This window comes from Homarus americanus, unplaced genomic scaffold (genome assembly GCF_018991925.1).
Source record: "Homarus americanus isolate GMGI-L3 unplaced genomic scaffold, GMGI_Hamer_2.0 scaffold50564, whole genome shotgun sequence".
Taxonomy (NCBI): Eukaryota; Metazoa; Arthropoda; class Malacostraca; order Decapoda; family Nephropidae; genus Homarus; species Homarus americanus.
In genome coordinates, this window is record NW_024715014.1 from 348,921 (window position 1) to 367,786 (window position 18,866).

The following is an 18,866-nucleotide window of genomic DNA, read 5'->3' on the forward strand; positions in this document are numbered from 1 at the left end:
CTCCTGAACATGCTGATTAAGGACCTGTTGACCAAAATTTGATATCTGGATTATTGTTTATTCAAATGACTTGCAAAAGTAATTAAAATTTTCTAAAAGCCATTTGGAACAATTTCTAAAAATATTTGAATACTAATAATTCAGATATCATTCTTGTCGATCAGAGCAAATTAGAGGCATTGAGAGGTCGAGATTTGAACAAAATCGATTTTTGGCCAGAAATCCTGTAAGGCTTAAGCCTTTTACGATTTTTATTTCTTCATTTTCACAAAAATAGATTGTGCTCAAAATCTCAGTATAGGTACCCCCTGAACATGCTGATTAAGGATCTAGCACCAAAAATTTGATATTCGCATTATTACTTATTCAAATGACTTGCAAAAAGTAATTAAAATTTTCTAAAGCCATTTGAATATTTTCCTAAAAGTTATCAGAATAAGTAATTCAGAATAATTTGTCATTTATTCTAGATAATAGAATGAGATATGGAACAAAAATCGATTTCGGCCAAAAATCAAGGCTTAAGACTTACGATTTTTTGTCATTTTCAATAAAAATAGATTTTGCTCAAAAATCTCAGTATAGGTACTCTGAACATGCTGATTAAGGATCTGTTAACCAAAATTTGATATCTGCATTATTACTTATTCAAATGACTTGCAAAAGTAATTAAAATTTTCTAAAAGCCATTTGAATAATTTCTAAAAAGCTATTTGAACACTATCAATTAGATATCAATTTTTGTCTTTATCAAATTCAGGAGTAGTCGATTTGAATAAAAATCGATTTTGCCAGAAATCCTGTAAGGTTTAGCCTTTTAGCGATTTTGGCTATTTCGGCCAAAAATAGATTGTGCTCAAAATCTCAGTATAGGTACCTGAACATGCTGATTAAGGATCTGTTAACCAAAAATTTGATATCTGTATTATTACTTATTCAAATGACTTGCAAAAAGTAATTAAAATTTTCTAAAAGCCATTGAATGATTTTCTAAAAGTTATTTGAACGTAATAATTCAGATATCAATTTTGTTCTATTCAAGATACTAGGAGTATATCGAGATTTTGAACAAATCGATTTTTTGGCCAAAAATCCTGTAAGGCTTTGGCCTTACGATTTTGTCAGCCACAAAAAACAGATTTTGCTCAAATCTCAGTAAGTAGGTACTCCTGAACATGCTGATTATGAGATCTGTTAACCAAAATTTGATATCTGCATTTATTACTTCATTCAAATGACTTGCAAAAAGTAATTAAAATTTTCAAAAGTTTATTTGAATGGTTTCTTTTAAAATATTTTGAACAAGTATTATCAAATTTTGGTCATTTGATATTTGAACAAATCGACGGCCAGAAACCTGTAAGGGCTTAAGACTTACGATTTTTGCTCATTTTTATTAAAAAATAGATTTTGCCTAAAATCAGTATAGGTACCTGAACATGCTGATTACGATCTGTTAAACCAAAATTTGATATCTGCATTATTACTATTCAAATGACTTGCAAAAAAGTACTCTTCAAAATTTTCTTAAAGTCATTGAACATTTCTAAAGCTATTTGGTCTAGATATCAATTTTGTCGGTCTTCTTAATCAGTATACTAGAGTATTTATATTGAGATTTTTTGAACAAAAATCGATTTTTGGCCAAAATCCTGTAAGGCTTTAAGCCTTGCATGATTTCATTATTTTCGGCCAAAAATAGATTTTTTCAAAATCTCAGTATAGGTACTCCTAAAACATGCTGATTAAGGATCTTGTTAACCAAAATTTGATATCTGTATATTACTTATTCAAATGACTTGCAAAAAGTAATTAAATTTTCTTCGTTTATTTGAACAATTTCTGTTATTTGAACAAGTATTCAGATTCTTGGTCAATTAGAGTTTGATTTTGAACAAAATCGATTTTTACAAAATCCCAAGGCTTAAGCCTACGATTTTTGTCATTTTTAATAAAAAATAGATTTTGCCTTCAAAAATCTCAGTATAGGTATCTAACATGCTGATTAAGGATCTGTTAACCAAAAATTTATATCTGCATTATTACTTATTCAAATGACTTGCAAAAGTAATTAAAATTTTCTAAAAAGCCATATTTGAATACTTTCTTAAAAGCTTATGCTTGAATAAGTATTGAATTATATTTTGTCAACAGTTCTATCAAATTAGGAGTAGTTTATACTGATTTTGAACAAAATCGGATTTTGGCCAAAAATCCTGTAAGGCTGGGGATCATGATTTTCGGCTACTTTTCGGCCAAAAATAGATAGATTTTTGCTCAAAAATCAGTATAGGTACTCCCTAACATGCTGGATTAAGGATCTGTTAACCAAAAAAATTTGATATTCGGTATTATTACTTTATTCAAATGATTCTGCAAAAAGTAATTAAAATTTTCTTAAAGCCATTTGAACAATTTTCTTTGTGCTTATTGAAATGCATGGTTCAGAGTCACTTAATAATGAGAATTTTGAATCAGTATAAATTAGGGATGAGATTGATTTTGGAACAAAAATCGATTTTTTGGCCAAAAAATCCCAGGCTTAGCCTACGATTTTTGTCATTTTCGGCCAAAAAAGATTTCGCTCAAAAATCTCAGCATAGGTACTCCTAAACATGCTGATTGGTTGATCTGTTAACCAAAAAATTTGATATCTGCATTATTACTTATTCAAATGACTTGCAAAAAAGTAAATTAAATTTTCTAAAAAGCCATTTGAACATTTTTCTAAATATTTGAACAGTATATCTAGATATTACCCTTGTCAATAATTTAATTTTAAAGATAATAGGAGTATTTATATTGAGATTTTTGAACAAAATGATTTTTTATTAAAAATCCTGTAAGGCTTAAGCTCACATTTTTATTTCATTTCGGCCAAAAATAGATTTCCGGTCAAAAATTTACAGTATAGGTACTCCGTAAACATGCTGATTAAGGATCTGTTAACCAAAATTTGATATCTGCATTATTACTTATTCAAGACTTAAAAAAAGTAATTAAAATTTTCTAAAAAGCCATTTGAATGGTTTCTTTAAAAGTTGAGTTTAGTCAGTGGTATTCAGATATCCAATAATAGGTTTCTAGCATAGCCACGAGATTTTGGAAATAAAATGATTTTTTGCCAAAATCCTGTAAGGCTTAAGCCTTACGATTTTGCTTTATTTTCACCAAAAAATAGATTTTTGCCTGCAAATCTCAGTATAGGTACTCCTGAACATTGATTAAGGATCTGTTAATCCAAAATGATATCTGCATTATTACTTATTCAAATGACTCATGTTAAATTAAAATTTCAAAAAGCCATTTGAAATATTTTCTAAAAGCTATTTGAACAAGTATTAATTATCAAATTTTGGTCATCGAGATCAGCATAATTAGGAGACACGCCGAGGATTTTTGAACAAAATCAGATTTTTGGCCAGAAATCCGTAAGGCTTAAGACTTACGATTTTTGGTCATTTTCGGCCAAAAAATAGATTTTTGTCAAAATCTCAGTATAGGTACTCCTGAACATGTTGATTAAGGATCGTTACAAAATTTGATATCTGCATTATTACTTATTCAAATGACTTGCAAAAATAAAAATTTTCAAGTTTCTACTTTTGAATTACTTTAAAAGCATTGAATGGGGTGAGTCAAACAGGTTTATCAAGATAGCCTAGGAGTATTTTGAACAAAAAATCGATTTTAGCCAAAAACTCTGTAAGGCTTAAGACTTACGATTTTGGTCATTTTCGGCCAAAAAAAATAGATTTTGCTCAAAATCAGTATAGGTAATTCTGAACATGCTGGATTAAGCATCTGTTAACCAAAAATTTGATATCTGCATTATTACTTATTCAAATGACTTGCAAAGTAATTAAAATTTTCTAAAAGCCATTTGAATAATTTCTAAAAGTTATTTGAACAAGTATTGGTCTAGATATCACTTTGGTTAACAGGTTCCTATATATCAGATTTTAACAAAAAATCGATTTTTATTAAAAATCCTGTAAGGCTTAAGCCTTACGATTTCTTTTGTTACTTTTACCAAAAAAATAGATTTTGCTCAAATCACAGTAATTCTAAACATGCTGATTAAGGATCTGTTAACCAAAATTTGATATACTTATTATTACTTTCTATTCAAATGACTTGCAAAAGTAATTAAAATTTCAAAAGTTTTTCATTTAAATGGCCTTCTTTAAAAGTTATTTGGAACAAGTATATCCAGATAGTCAAATTTTGTCACAAAGAAGATCAGCATGTTCAGAATATTTATACGAGATTTTGAACAAAACGAGCCTTGGCCAAAAAAAATCCTGTAAGTGCTTAAGCCTACGATTTTTGTCATTTTCGGCCAAAAAATAGATTTTGCTCAAAATTCTCAGTATAGGTACCTTGAACACATGCTGATTAAGGATCTGTTAACTAAAATTTGATGATTCAATATTACTTATTCAAATGATTTGCAAAAGTACTAAAATTTTAAAAAGCCATTTGGAATACTTCCTTAAAAGTTATTTGAACAAGTATTCAGGATATCAATTTTGTCAATGTTCTTTATCAGCATAAATAGGAGTAGTTTATATCAAAAATCGATTTTATTAAAAATCCTGTAAGGCTTAAGCCTTACGATTTTGTCATTTTTCACAAAAATAGATTTGCTCAAAATCCTTCAGTATAGGTAATTCTGAACATGCTGATATGATCTGTTAACCAAAATTTGATATCTGCATTATTATTTCTTATTCAAATGACTTGCAAAGGTAATTAAAATTTTCTAAAAGCCATTTGAACACTTTCTAAAAAGCTATTTGAACAGTCAATTCAGTTTTTGTCAATTAGGAGTGTTGAGAGATTTGGAACAAAATCGATTTTTGCCAAAACTCGTGCGCTCTAATTTTAAAAGCCTTACGATTTTGTCATTTTCGGCCAAAAATAGATTTTGCTCAAACCTCAGTATAGGCAATTCTGAAATTATGCTGATTAAGGGAATTCCAGTTTGAATCAAAATTTGATATCTGGATTATTACTTTCGTCCAAATGACTTGCAAAAGTAATTAAAATTTTCTTAAAGCTTCATTTGAATAATTTCTAAAAGTTATTTGAACAGTATTATCCAGATATCAAATTTGTCAATGTCTTGATCAGTATAGTCTAGAGTATTTATATCGAGATTTTGAACAAAATCGATTTTTTTTGGCCAGGAAATCCTGTAAGGCTTAAGCCTTATACATTTTGGTCATTTTCGGCCAAAAAATAGATTTTGCTCAAAAAATTCCAGTATAGGTAATTCCTGAACATGCTACATTATGACCTTACACCAAAACTTGATATCTGCATTACTTATTCAAATGACTTGCAAAAAGCAATTAAATTTTTCAAAGCTATTTGAACATTTCAAAGTTATTTGAATGGTATGGTTCAGATAGTCAATTTTGGTCAATTTTATCAAAGACAGCCTATTTATCGATTTTGTATCAAAAATCGACTAGTTAGAAAATCCTGTAAGGCTTAAGCTCACGATTTTTGGTCATTTTTACCAAAAAACAGATCTTTGCTCAAAAATCTCAGCATAGGTACTCCTGAACATGCTGATTACGATCTGTTAACCAAAAATTTGATATTCAGACACATTTATCCAAATGACTGCAAAAGTAATTTCCGAAAATTTTCAAAAGCCATTTGAACATTTCTTTAAAGTTATTTGGAATAAGTATTAATCAGAGAGTCAATTTTGTCAATAGATCACATAAATTAGAGTATTTGAATAAAAATCGATTTTTGGCTAAAAATCCTGCAAGGCTTAAGCCTTACGATTTTTGGTCATTTCACAAAAATAGATTTTGTCAAAATCTCAGTATAGGTACCAAACATGCTGATTACGATCTGTTAACCAAATTGATATCTGCATTATTACTTCTATTCAACGACTCTTGGCAAAAAGTAATTAAATTCTAAAAGCCATTTGAACATTTTCCCTAAGTTTATTTGAACAAGTATATTCGAGAATAATTTTGTCAATAGGTTCTAATCAGTAGGAACAGTATTTGGATGAGATTTTGAACAAAATCGATTAATAAAAAATCCTGTAAGGCTTAAGCCTTACGATTTTGTCATTTTCAGCCAAAAAATAGATTTCCTTGCTCAAAATCTCAGTATAGTACTCCTAAACATGCTGGATTACGATCTGTTAACCAAAAATTTGATATCTGCATTATTACTTTATTCAAATGACTTGCAAAAGTAATTAAAATTTCTAAAAGCCATTTGAACACTTTTAAAGTTATTTGATCAGTATTGGTCTAGATAGGTCATCAGACAGCTCATATTGAGATTTTGAACAAAACGATTTTTGGCCAAAATCCTGTAAGGCTTAAGACTCACATTTTGCCATTTTCGGCCAAAAAATAGATTTTGCTCAAAATCTCAGTATAGGCAATTCTGGAACATGCTGGGATTACGATCTGTTAACCAAAATTTGATATCTGCATTATTACTTATTCAAATGACTTGCAAAAAGTAATTAAAATTTTCTAGTGCTTCATTTGAACAATTTCTAAAAGTTATTTGAACAAGTATTATTCAGATATCAAATTTTGTCAACAGGAATTTAATCAAAGATACCTGAGGTAGCTGAGATTTTGAACAAAAATCGATTTTTTTGGCCAAAATCCTGTGTAAGGCTTAAGCCTTTTACGATTTTTCATTTTCGGCCAGTAAAAAATAGATTTTGCTCAAAATCTCAGTATAGGCAATTCTGAACATGCTGATTTAGGATCTGTTAACCAAAATTTGATATCTGCATTATTACTTGTCCAAATGACTCTGCAAAGGTACTAAAATTTTCTAAAAGCTTCATTTGAACACTAAAAATATTTGAACAAGTATTGTTCAGATATCAAATTTTGTCATCAGGAAACGATAAATGTTTATACTGAGATTTTTTGGAATAAAAATGATTTTTGGCCAAAATCCTGTAAGGCTTAATTAAAAGCCTTACGATTTTTTGTCATTTTTTGGCCAAAAAATAGATTTTACTAAAAATCTCAGTATAGGTAATTCTGAACATGCTGATTGGCGATCTGTTAACCAAAAATTTGATATCTGCATTATTACTTATTCAATGATCAAAAAAAGTAAATGAAAATTTTCTAAAGTTTATTTGAAATAGAATTTCCTAAAAGCCATTTGAACAAGTATTCAATTTGTCAATATTAGATTTGAACAAAATCGATTTTTGGCCAAAAATCCTAAAGGTTTAAGCCCATGATTTCGTCACTTTACTAAAAAATAGATTTCTGCTCAAAACTTGTACCTCTGAACATGCTGATTAAGGATCTGCTAACCAAAATTTGATATCTGCATTATTACTTATCCAAATGACTTCTGGCAAAAGTACTCAAATTCTCAAAGTTTATTTGAATACTTTAAAAGTTATTTGAACAAGTAATAATTAGATAAACAATTTTTATGTCAATATGTTCTAATCAGATAAAATTCAGGAGTAGCTTAGATCGAGATTTGGAACAAAATGATTTTTTCGGCCAAAATCCCAAGGCTTAAGACTTACGACGGTCATTTTTACCAAAAAAATAGATTTTGCTCAAAAATTCCAGTATATAGGTAATTCCTGAAACATGCCGATAGTTAGATCTGTTAACCAAAATTTGATATCTGCATTATTACTTATTCAAATGACTTGCAAAAGTAATTTCAAAATTTTCTAAAAAGTCATTTGAACACTTCTAAAAGTTATTTGAATAAGTAATAATTCAGATATCAAATTTGTCATTCTATCAGTATAGGGAGGCGATAATGAAGATTTTGAACAAAATCGATTTTTTGGCCAAAATCCCAAGGCTTAAGACTTACGATTTGTGTCATTTTGGCCAAAAATAGATTTGCCTAAAATCTCAGTATAGGTAATTCCTGAACATGCTGATTAAGGATCTGCTTTTAACCAAAAATTTTATATCTGCATTATTACTTATTCAAATGACTTGCAAAGGTAATTAAAATTTTCTAAAAGCCATTTTGAATTACTTTTAAAAGTTATTTGAACAAGTAATATCTAGATATCGGCCTTTGGTTAGGTTCTTCTATCAGACAGTTAGAGTAGTTTATAGACGGAACAAATGATTTTTGGCCAAAATCCTGTAAGGCTTAAGACTTACGATTTTTGTCATTTTCGGTCAAAAATCGATTTTAATTCAAAAATCTCAGTATAGGTACTCCTGGAACATGCTGATTAAGAGATCTGTTAACCAAAATTTGATATTTGGTATTTATTACTATTCAAATGACTTGCAAAAGTAATTAAAATTTTCAAAAAGTTTACTGGAATGGCTTCTTTCTAAAATACGAACAAGTATTAATCTGAATATCAATTTGTCAATAGAAACGACTGCTAAATTCAGTTAATACGAGATTTGAATGTAATCGATTTTTTTGGCCAAAACTGTAAGGCTTAAGACTTACGATTTTTGTCATTTCACAAAAATAGATTTTGCCCAAAAATCTCAGTATAGGTACTCCTGAACATGCTGATTATGATCTATAATCCAAAATTTGATATCTGCATTATTACTTATTCAAATGACTCTGCAAAATAATTAAAAATTTCTTTCAAAAGCCATTTGAACAATTTCAAAAACCTATTTGAATAAGTATTAATTCAGATATCAAATTTTGTCAATAAAGTTTTGATCGAGATTTTGAACAAAATCGATTTTTTGGCCAAAAATCCTGTAAGGCTTAAGACTTACGATTTTTGTCATTTTCGGCCAAAAAATAGATTTTGCTCAAAATCTCAGTATAGGTACTCCTGAACATGCTGATTAAGGATCTGTTAACCAAAATTTGATATCTGCATTATTACATACTATCATAATATTATAATATTATAAGAAATAAGAATTTCATCACAATGTGCCACATCAATAGATATAATCAAATTAGTTCTATATCATGTACATCTTATATATGGGAATAATGAAACAAATACAATTAACTTAAAGCATAATCGATTTTCCAAGCACATGAAGTACAGCAAACCGTGTGAATTTCAAAATAAATTCTTCCTATTTTTTTCATGGAAAATTGTCAATGATACTGTTTGTGTCAAGGGATTGTAGGAGACCAGATTCAATGCATAATAATGAAAGTGAGTTTAATCTGGTTTGTCCCATGGTAGACCTCAGGTGAATTTTCACCCTAGACAGAGTAGAGAAAGACCTCTCTCCTTCACAATTTGTAATGGGTATGGTAAGGAAAATTCTTACCAAGATACTAATGTTTGGAAAGGCAGTTGTCAAAATACCATCTTTGGACCTCAGATAAGTAGAGATTTTTGTCACTGACCTGTCAGATTCAGAAGACAAAATGTCTTTAAATTGCAAAAACTCATCTAGAACAGATGCTTCCAGGTCACTGGAATAGGTACTGACAACTAATTCCAGTTGGGCTTTGAGATCATCATATTTCATACTGTCATACTCCGTTAAGAAGCTAAACAGCTTCTTTATTTCCGAGTAGTCATTCACTCTGAGCTGAGGCTGAGAAGATAATGACTGGCTGAGCGAGCTGTCAGCAAACCAACGGTAACCCTGACACGTACTGAACGTGAAATGATCGTGTCCTTCACACGTCAAGGCGCTGAAGGTCTCTCTCTCTCTCTCTCTCTCTCTCTCTCTCTCTCTCTCTCTCTCTCTCTCTCCAGTATATATGTATGTATAGATAGATAGATAAATAGATAGATAGATAGATCGATGGTGGGACACGGACATTTAAAAAATGTATATATATTTTTTTTATTATCTTATTTCATCTTATTTTCTTCATTTGACTATAGGGCTTAGTCCGTGGCCCACCTGAGAACCACCCCATGGCCCACCAGTTGAAGACCAATGCGGGCCTATACTTATTGTACAGGGGCCCTTATGGTTATGAATATATTATATAATGAAATACTCGGTGTACGCTTGAAACAAGGTTATATGCTGGCACGCTGCGCGACAAATTAGTTTCAGTGGACCCCCAGATACCGGTGGGCCCTAGGCCAATGGTCTACTTGGCCTATTGGTAAATCCGGCCCTGGAGGAGAGGAGGGAAGAGAGAGGGGATGGGGAGGTACTGTGAAATAATTGATTCCTTAGAGTCTCACCCCCCCCCTGCTGTCACCTCACCTTCCCCGCCAGGTCACATTAGCTTGTCATCCCGTGGGAAAGTTTTTGAGTGAAATTTGCATTTTTTTCTCGCAAAGTTTCCAAAGTTTTCGATTTAAATCTGAGAAAAGTTTGCTAATGTGTGTTAATTTTAATGATATTTAACGCTTCTTTGTGTGTGTGTGTGTGTGTGTGTGTACATTATACGATGCAGGTATAAAATTGTTCATAGACAGTGCAGGTATACAGTACAGGTGTGTCGTGTGAAAGGTTCTACACTTTGTAACACTAATTGCCTTCTGGGCCATTTGAGAGTAACAGTATAAATGAGCAGATCGGCACCTGAGAAGCTTCATTGGTCTCTAATCTCTCGACACACACACCAGATGGTCACTTTCACACCATCTGAACCAAAGCGAGATTTCCAACTCACATTCTATGACGGCAGTGGTCCTGGAGGTGACACACACACACACACACACACACACACACACATGTAATAGCCCCTGTCTTATAGGCAGAAGTATTTATAGAAATGGGTTAATTACATTAGACTTATATACTCTGTCATCCCCTGTAACTTTCCAATAGCTATGAGGTAGCATGTTTAGAGCACGTGTTAAGGTGTGCCCAAGGGAAGTCGCGTCACTTGGTACTGAGTTAAGGCATTAAGTAGCCGGCTCTCTGGCCACCTGATGCGGGCAGTAGTTTGATGTCCTTGACTAGAGGAAGACTTTATTGAGAGCCATCGTGGATGGTTCTGTCTTCCCTCGAGGGAGGACGTACGTTACCGTTCTCCCTCGACGGGTATTACAGGCACTCTTACTCAACCCCTCACACCAACAGGACGTACTTAAGGAGAGCTGTTTAACATAGCCTCCGTCCTCATTTAACAATCATAGCTACAGTGATTAAGTTACGGTGATACTCCTTTTTAAAAGTGTACATAGAAACCTTTTATAATACACACAGAAAAGGAACACATTGGATTTCACTACAGAAGATCCAATAAACTTTGATTCAGATTTTAGTTTGTCTAAAATATAAAGTAACGTGCTTCTCAAGTGATTGTTACAAGTGGTGACAACCCAGGAAGGTTGTTACATATAGGACAGTTTCATAAGTAACTGTTATACACACTAACAGTCACCCAACAGATACACAGTTGGTAAAGGTAGAGATATTATGTTCTCCCCATTACTGTGTTATACTACTGTTATAAAGAAAAAACAGTTATACACACACACACACACACTGATGTGAGAGATAAAGTGGGAGAGACGAAACAGGGAATAAAAGAATGGCGGGGGGAGGGAAGAAGGAAGGAAGGAAGGAAGGAAGGAGAAGAGAGGGAGGGTAAGGAGAGGAAGGGAAGGAAAGGAGAGGGAAGGTGGGTGAGGGCGAGGGGCAATACACCATGTTTACAAGACTCAGTGGTAAGGCTGGAGGTGTCATTCCGAGGCCTTATCTATATACGTGTAACCCTGGGAACACAACACCGTGACGAGGGGAGGTAAGGGGAAGGAAGACGAGGGGAGGGGAGGAGAGAGGGAAGAAGTGGGGAGGGGAGGAGAGGGGAGAAGAGGAGAGGGGAAGGGAAGAGGGGCAGAAGGTTAGAAAATATGGTCGAAAAAACATAGAACTTACACGATTGAAAATCTCTCTCTGTCTCTCTCTAACAACGCCTTCCTCACCTTGTCTTCTCCCCTTATTCAATCTCCTTCTCCCCCATCCCTCCTATTCTCCCCATCCTTCCTACACTTCCCAAGCTTCACAATGAGGCGGAAAGAGTGTGTGAGAGTTTGCTTGTGTACATAAGGAGGAGAGTTATAATGAGCTATAGTGCTCGGTGGATAAGATGGTGGGAACAAGTGAAGAAAAAATATTAATACTAAAATAGTATAAAAAAATAACAATACTATTAATAATAATTTAATACAAAACTACACAAATAACACGAGATAACCTTAAATTACTACTACTATTAATCAATCAGAGGAAGCAGAGAATGTGTCACCTATGAACCGACAAAATAATATGTGGGAAGACCGACAAGAAGAGGACACAGGCTGCTGTACCGCTAGATGACAGATAACAGCGGCAACCCTATGTGATGGATGGAGTGGGGGACTGACGCCTTTGGGGAACTACACAAGACACCCTTGAAAAAAAAAAAACGCCGCCAGTGAAAGAAAACTGAGATTATGTGATATAATATTATAATTTCCACTAGTTACCTTGACATGTTGGTGAGAACTGTTAAGAAAATGGAACATGACAGGTATACAAGACGGGAACAACATGCTACTGACAGGGACTAAATCGTTCTCCCAACATGTGTGGTGGTGCCGCCTGGGAAAAACTACACAAGACACCCCTGAAAAAATTCGACTCGTGAGAGAAAACGGATAATAAAAAGACGAACCTGTTTGTGGAACTGTCACTGGTCGGGGAGGGGGGAAGAGGGACAAGACAGGTGCATTATGGAAAGAACATGACTACAGCGGTGGAGCAGGGCGGGGGGGCGGGGAGGTGCGAGGAGAGGAGGGAAGGGGCAACCAAGCTCAGTTTACCTTGAGATTGACCGCCCTAACGCTAACTAACCTAACTTAACACTAAACTAACGCTAGCAATATCCTAAACTAACACAAACCTAACCTAACCTCAGGGCATTTTTGTCACTCCTTGAGGCCATGACATTATGACACCCCTTGAGGCCATGACACTTAATGACACTCCCTGAGGCCATGACACCTTATAATACTCCAGGGCTATAGCAACCTTGTGCCAGAGTAGGTACCGGGCAAGCATTCTCCTGGGAACTGATGGCCAGATAGTACAGCTTATCCTACCAGTGACCACCATAACCATTCACTCCCTCACCACCACCAACCACCACTATCCTCTCTCACCACCACTATTCACTCTCACCACCACCAACACTATCTCACCACCACTATTCACCCTCACCACCACCAACCACCACTATCCCTCTCTCACCACCACTATTCACTCCCTCACCACCACCAACCACCACTATCCCCTCTCTCACCACCACTATTCACTCCCTCACCACCACCACTATTCACTCCCTCACCACCACCACTATTCACTCCCTCACCTCCACCACTATCCACTCCCTCACCTCCACTTAGATATACATCATCGGCCATGCTAAGGTGCGACTAACACTCATGTGAGATTAGCAAGTACACAGAGGACACAGGGGATACACAGGGGAGACACAGGGGAGACACAGGGGAGACACAGGAGACACAGGGAGAACACACGGTCAGGTGGTCACTACCGGAGATCAAGATTGGTGATAAATGTGGTTAGGTTTGGTTTGGTTAGGTTAGGCGAGGCGAGATTAGGTGAGGTTAGGTTAGGTTAGGTTTCCAATCCTTTTCACAGCAGCCACGCGTTAAACCTCATCTCTGCCATCGATCTGTTAACCCAATCCTTTGTGGGGAATCACAGGCCGTGGGGAGAGTTGAACACAACCTACCTTACCCACAACACCACCTCACCCTGACCACGCATAACACTAACCTAACCAAACTTTCTTAACCTAATATAAAACGTTTTAAGCTAAGTTACGCCAAGTTAGCTTACGGTGGGCTAAGTTAGGTTACGTTGGGTTAAGTTAGGTTTAAGCTGGGTCGTGTTGTCAGCTTGATCTTGAGAATGGCTGTCAGAAATTCCCCGATGCCCTCTTAGAAACATGACGTCACGGACTTCAACCTATCACAACCTGGCTACCTGGCGTTCATGTCCATCATTGTAAAAGTCTGAGCGTACAATGACTCCCATATTCACAGCCACAACGGTCAGCACCCCGACAAGATATCCAAATTTTTCCCGAGCTAAAGAAAACGTTTATAATCTGTAAACGCACATCAAAGCTTATTATAATCTGTAAACGCACATCAAAGCTTATTATAATCTGTAAACGCACATCAAAGCTTATTATAATCTGTAAACGCACATCAAAGCTTATTATAATCTGTAAACGAATACTAACGAATATATAATCTGTAAACGTACACTAATGAATAAATAATCTGTAAACGAATACTAACGAATATATAATCTGTAAACGTACACTAACGCATTATATAATCTGGTGATCTATTATGACATGTGACAAATATTTACAACAATACAGATCTCTCACAAGAGAACTGATAAACCTGGTGAACAATGGCCTCAAATACTCAAGAGTTTCCGTAAATACGACCCGCCATAAATAGGCTGGCGACGCCTAACAAGGGAAACCGGGCTTAATCCCCGCGAATGTGATGGTCGCTGGACAAAGGCGAGTGATGCACCCCGCCAGAGTGAACGCCGGGCCGCTGTTACAAAAATTACCACGAACTAGACCTAAAACTTGGATTTTTTTTTCTGTTCCTTTATAGTTGAGGACACAAACATAACTAACGTAACATAACCTAACTTCTATATCTCAATCTATTTTAACTCACCAAGTCTAATCTAACTTAACCTCACCAATCGCCTTTCTATATTAGGATTCCAATAGACACAGACCCCCAGCCAATCACACTCTGGCTGACGGTCTGCCTCTAGCTGTAGGCTGCATCTACCATATCGCAGTCACCGGGACAGTCATCACAACAAAGTCGCCAGGACACACACACACACACACACACACAGTCACCACAACAAAGTCGCCAGGACACACACACACACACACACACACAGTCACCAGGACACACACACACACAGTCAGGACACACACACACAGTCACCAGGACACACACACAGTCACCAGGACACACACACACACTAGTCACCAGGATGCACACACAGTTACCAGGACGCACACATAGTCACCAGGACACACACACACACACACAGTCCACCCAGGACACACACACACACAGTCATAGGACACACACACACAGTCACCAGGACACACACACACACAGTCACCAGGACACACACACACACAGTTACCAGGACGCACACACACACAGTCACCAGGACACACACACACACAGTCGCCAGGACACACACAGTCACCAGGACACAGCTATAGGTGTAGCGAAAGCACTGGAACTATAGCTCTGTTTACTCCATGATAACGGACCACAGCTATAATTCATATTGATCTAACTTAACCTAACCAAATCTAACCTAATCCATCTTGATTAAAACCTAACCTAACCTAACCACCTGACCACCACGTGTACTTTACTGGTATATTTTATGAACACGTTCCATCTAACATCCCCACACACACACCACCCATCAGTGACAGTTAAGAGGAAGGAAGGAAGGAGGGAGGGAGGGAGGGAGGGAGGGAGAGGTGGTCATAACTGCTCACATGGCCTCCACAATACAGCAGGGACCAACCAGCAAGACAGTGAAGGGCACCACTGATATAACCTTCACTCACGGGGTGGAATGTAGGGAAGGGGAGGGAAGGAGGGGGAAAAATAGAAACAGGTGAAAGAGGGGGAGAGGGAGAGGCAGGGGGAGAGGGAGGGTAAGAAATGCAGGTAGAAAGACCACCTGAGTCACCACCCCTCGCTCCTTCAGTTTAATAGGACTCAAAAATTTACTCCACTCAAACTCTTTTTTTCTTCTTTATTGAGAGCAAAGAATTTTACGTCTTGTGCCCCTGTAGCGTGTTAGAGGGGAACCACCACTACGTTTGTATTTACTCTTCCTCATTATTTTAGACCGTGAGAAGTTACCAAGTGTTCGTATATTTGCTTAAATAATGAAAAAAAAATGATGTGAGAATCTTGTGACAGCTGTGGTTGGGTTAGGGTGCTAATTTATTTATATATTTTTCATTATTTAAATATACGAACATTTGGAAACTTCTGATGATCTAAAATAATGATGAATAGTTTATTGTTCAATATTTATCGTGACAGTGATAGAGCCGAGAAGAGATCCACCAATCACAACCAGTCATTACAGCCTCCCTTCACCATTACTGCCAGGTAAACTAACCTGACAATATGTTACAGCCGTGTTGAGTTAACTATGACGGAGGACGCGTTGTACTGAAGAATTTGGTCATTTCAGGGTTAGGTTAGGTTAGTTTTAATGTGGTTCTTAATTAGGTTGTAATCTGAGAAAGTGTTCTTGATGAAAACCAAACTTTTCTTGACATTATCTATTAACGGTCGTGAATATAATTAACATTCAATATTTAACAAGTCAGGTGACAATGGCATATTTTCGGCCACAAATGACCAATACACTCAGACAACCATCTTCACCCCTTCCTCATCCCATTCAAATAATTGGACGAATTGCTTTTACAAACTTTGATTATAGACAGACACACACACACACTGTTGACTGCATATACTAAACATTCATCCCTCGTGTTACCTTGGCTGGGTGTACAGCAACAATACTCTGATACTTCTTGATATCATTAATTAACGTTATCGATATTAATAATAATTAGTATAGTTAGTGGTTATTTCAACTTTGTATGGAACAGTACACACCTGTAATAAGTGATTAGCGTATCTTGGCTTGTTGAGTAAACAGCCAGGCAGGCCCGACCACACCTACTGCGGTGGTGCTACGGTGGACTGTTGCGTGGTGCTACGGTGGACTGCTGCGTGGTGCTACGGTGGACTGTTGCGTGGTGCTACGGTGGACTGTTGCGTGGTGCTACGGTGGACTGCTGCGTGGTGCTACGGTGGACTGCTGCGTGCTGCTGGCGTGGTGATCAGGTACCTGGAGGAGATATGGTGTAAGTGTTGGTTGATCAGTGTCTCTACCAAGTGGTGGTGGACACGTGGTGGGTGAGGCAATGGGTGGGCGAGAGGATGGAGGCATGAAGCCCCCCGGGGAACAACAATGCCCCGGGCAGGCGTCCCCCCCCCACCCCCCCAGGATTACCCCACAAATGTGAACTCGCGACAATGACTGCTACCACCAGCACCTCCACCGCCGCCACCACCTCACGCCAGAAAGGTCGCTCATTACTAGAGTACCTGATCCTCACATTATTCTAGCTCAGTGAGGCTCTCCACCCCTACACCAAATATTTACATGCACCATTAAACACACCATTACCAACACACTAAATTATCTTGTACCATATAAAGGTGGAGCAGCAACCCGCCCACAGCTACTAGACCACCCCCCCAGCCCAGCCCAGCTTCCTGGGTACGAGGGGAAGGAGGCCGCCACACAATATACCCAAATAAACGGCACATGACCAACGTACTTCTTTTTAACAGAGACTGAGAAAGTGTCCAGATAAATCGGGGTGTGTGTGTGTGGTGAGGCTCGCCCCCTAGGGTAAACCGGAACATAATTAACAAAACATAACAATAACTCTGGGTCACAATTGGTCATGCCTGATGCGCCACCAAGATTTTTGTTAAAAGAATTTTGTTAATCAGCGTCCGACAGTCAGTAAGCCATAGGCTGTAGGGGAGCAGCCGCTGGTCTAACAAACTTAGCAGTATAAAAAGAAATACCCCGAAATGCTACACAACCAAACCATTTATTTTCTTGGGCGACACAAAGTAACCAAACTTATCCTTCCTAACCAAAACTACCCAACCACTCGTTAAGTTTAGGCCGTCTTAAATGTCAATGGACTGAAATTATATACCGGTATGTTTATAAGAGTACTAAGTGCGTCAACAGCCACAATACAACATTACAGCACACAAGTGTTACATTCTTGTACTGGTAACACTGGCGGGGGTACACGCGTTCTGTTACAAGTGTTACATTCTTGTACTGGTAACACTGGCAGGGGTACACGCGTTCTGTTACAAGTGTTACATTCTTGTACTGGTAACACTGGCGGGGGTACACGCGTTCTGTTACAAGTGTCACATTCTTGTACTGGTAACACTGGCAGGGGTACACGCGTTCTGTTACCGATGATACATTTTGTACCAAAGTAGCACTGGCGGTACGCGTTCTCTGTTCGTGTTACATTCTTGTACTGGTAACACTGGCGGGGGTACACGCGTTCTGTTACAAGTGTCACATTCTTGTACTGGTAACACTGGCGGGGGTACACGCGTTCTGTTACAAGTGTCACATTCTTGTACTGGTAACACTGGCGGGGGTACACGCGTTCTGTTACAGGTGTCACATTCTTGTACTGGTAACACTGGCGGGGGTACACGCGTTCTGTTACAGGTGTCACATTCTTGTACTGGTAACACTGGCGAGGGTACAAGAGTTGTCAACTAATCGATTTCAGGATTTCAACAATAGTACAAGTCGAGGCACAAATGCAGGTACAGAACAAGTACAGGTTCCTTCAAAATAGCTGTACAAAGCATCAATGATGGACGTACATAATTGTTACTATACGTACATATGTAAACATTTACATTATCATCTTGCATTACATTGTGGCACTGAAGTATTGTGGCACCGAAATATTGTGGCACACACACACACAAGATGCACTGTATAGGAACCTCATGATTATTAGGCATCCCCGTTCATTACGCCTGATGATTAAAACACCTCAATGCTAACCTAACCTAGCCACCGTCCTCCCCCTGTTTAAACCTTTGGCGTGTTTAATCGCCAAGTCAAATAAGCGTGTGGGTTTTTTTTGTCTTTATATCCGGTATATAATCTTCCTGACACCCTACAACCCAAGGTAAGCTTTTTTATTTTTGAGAGAGAGAGAGAGAGAGAGAGAGAGAGAGAGAGAGGAAGGAAGTTGGGAGTCTTTGAAGG

General features: G+C 37.0%; 1 protein-coding gene across 1 annotated transcript in view; it reads right to left on the reverse strand.

The window, feature by feature from the left end:
* The window catches only part of LOC121879953, a 31,911-nt gene that overhangs the window by 5,258 nt on the left and 7,787 nt on the right, over nt 1-18,866 (reverse strand). Inside the window, exon 2 of the mRNA XM_042386800.1 lies at nt 16,646-16,880. The gene's annotated coding sequence lies outside the window, so the exon portion shown is untranslated. The remainder of the gene's footprint in view (nt 1-16,645; nt 16,881-18,866) is intronic.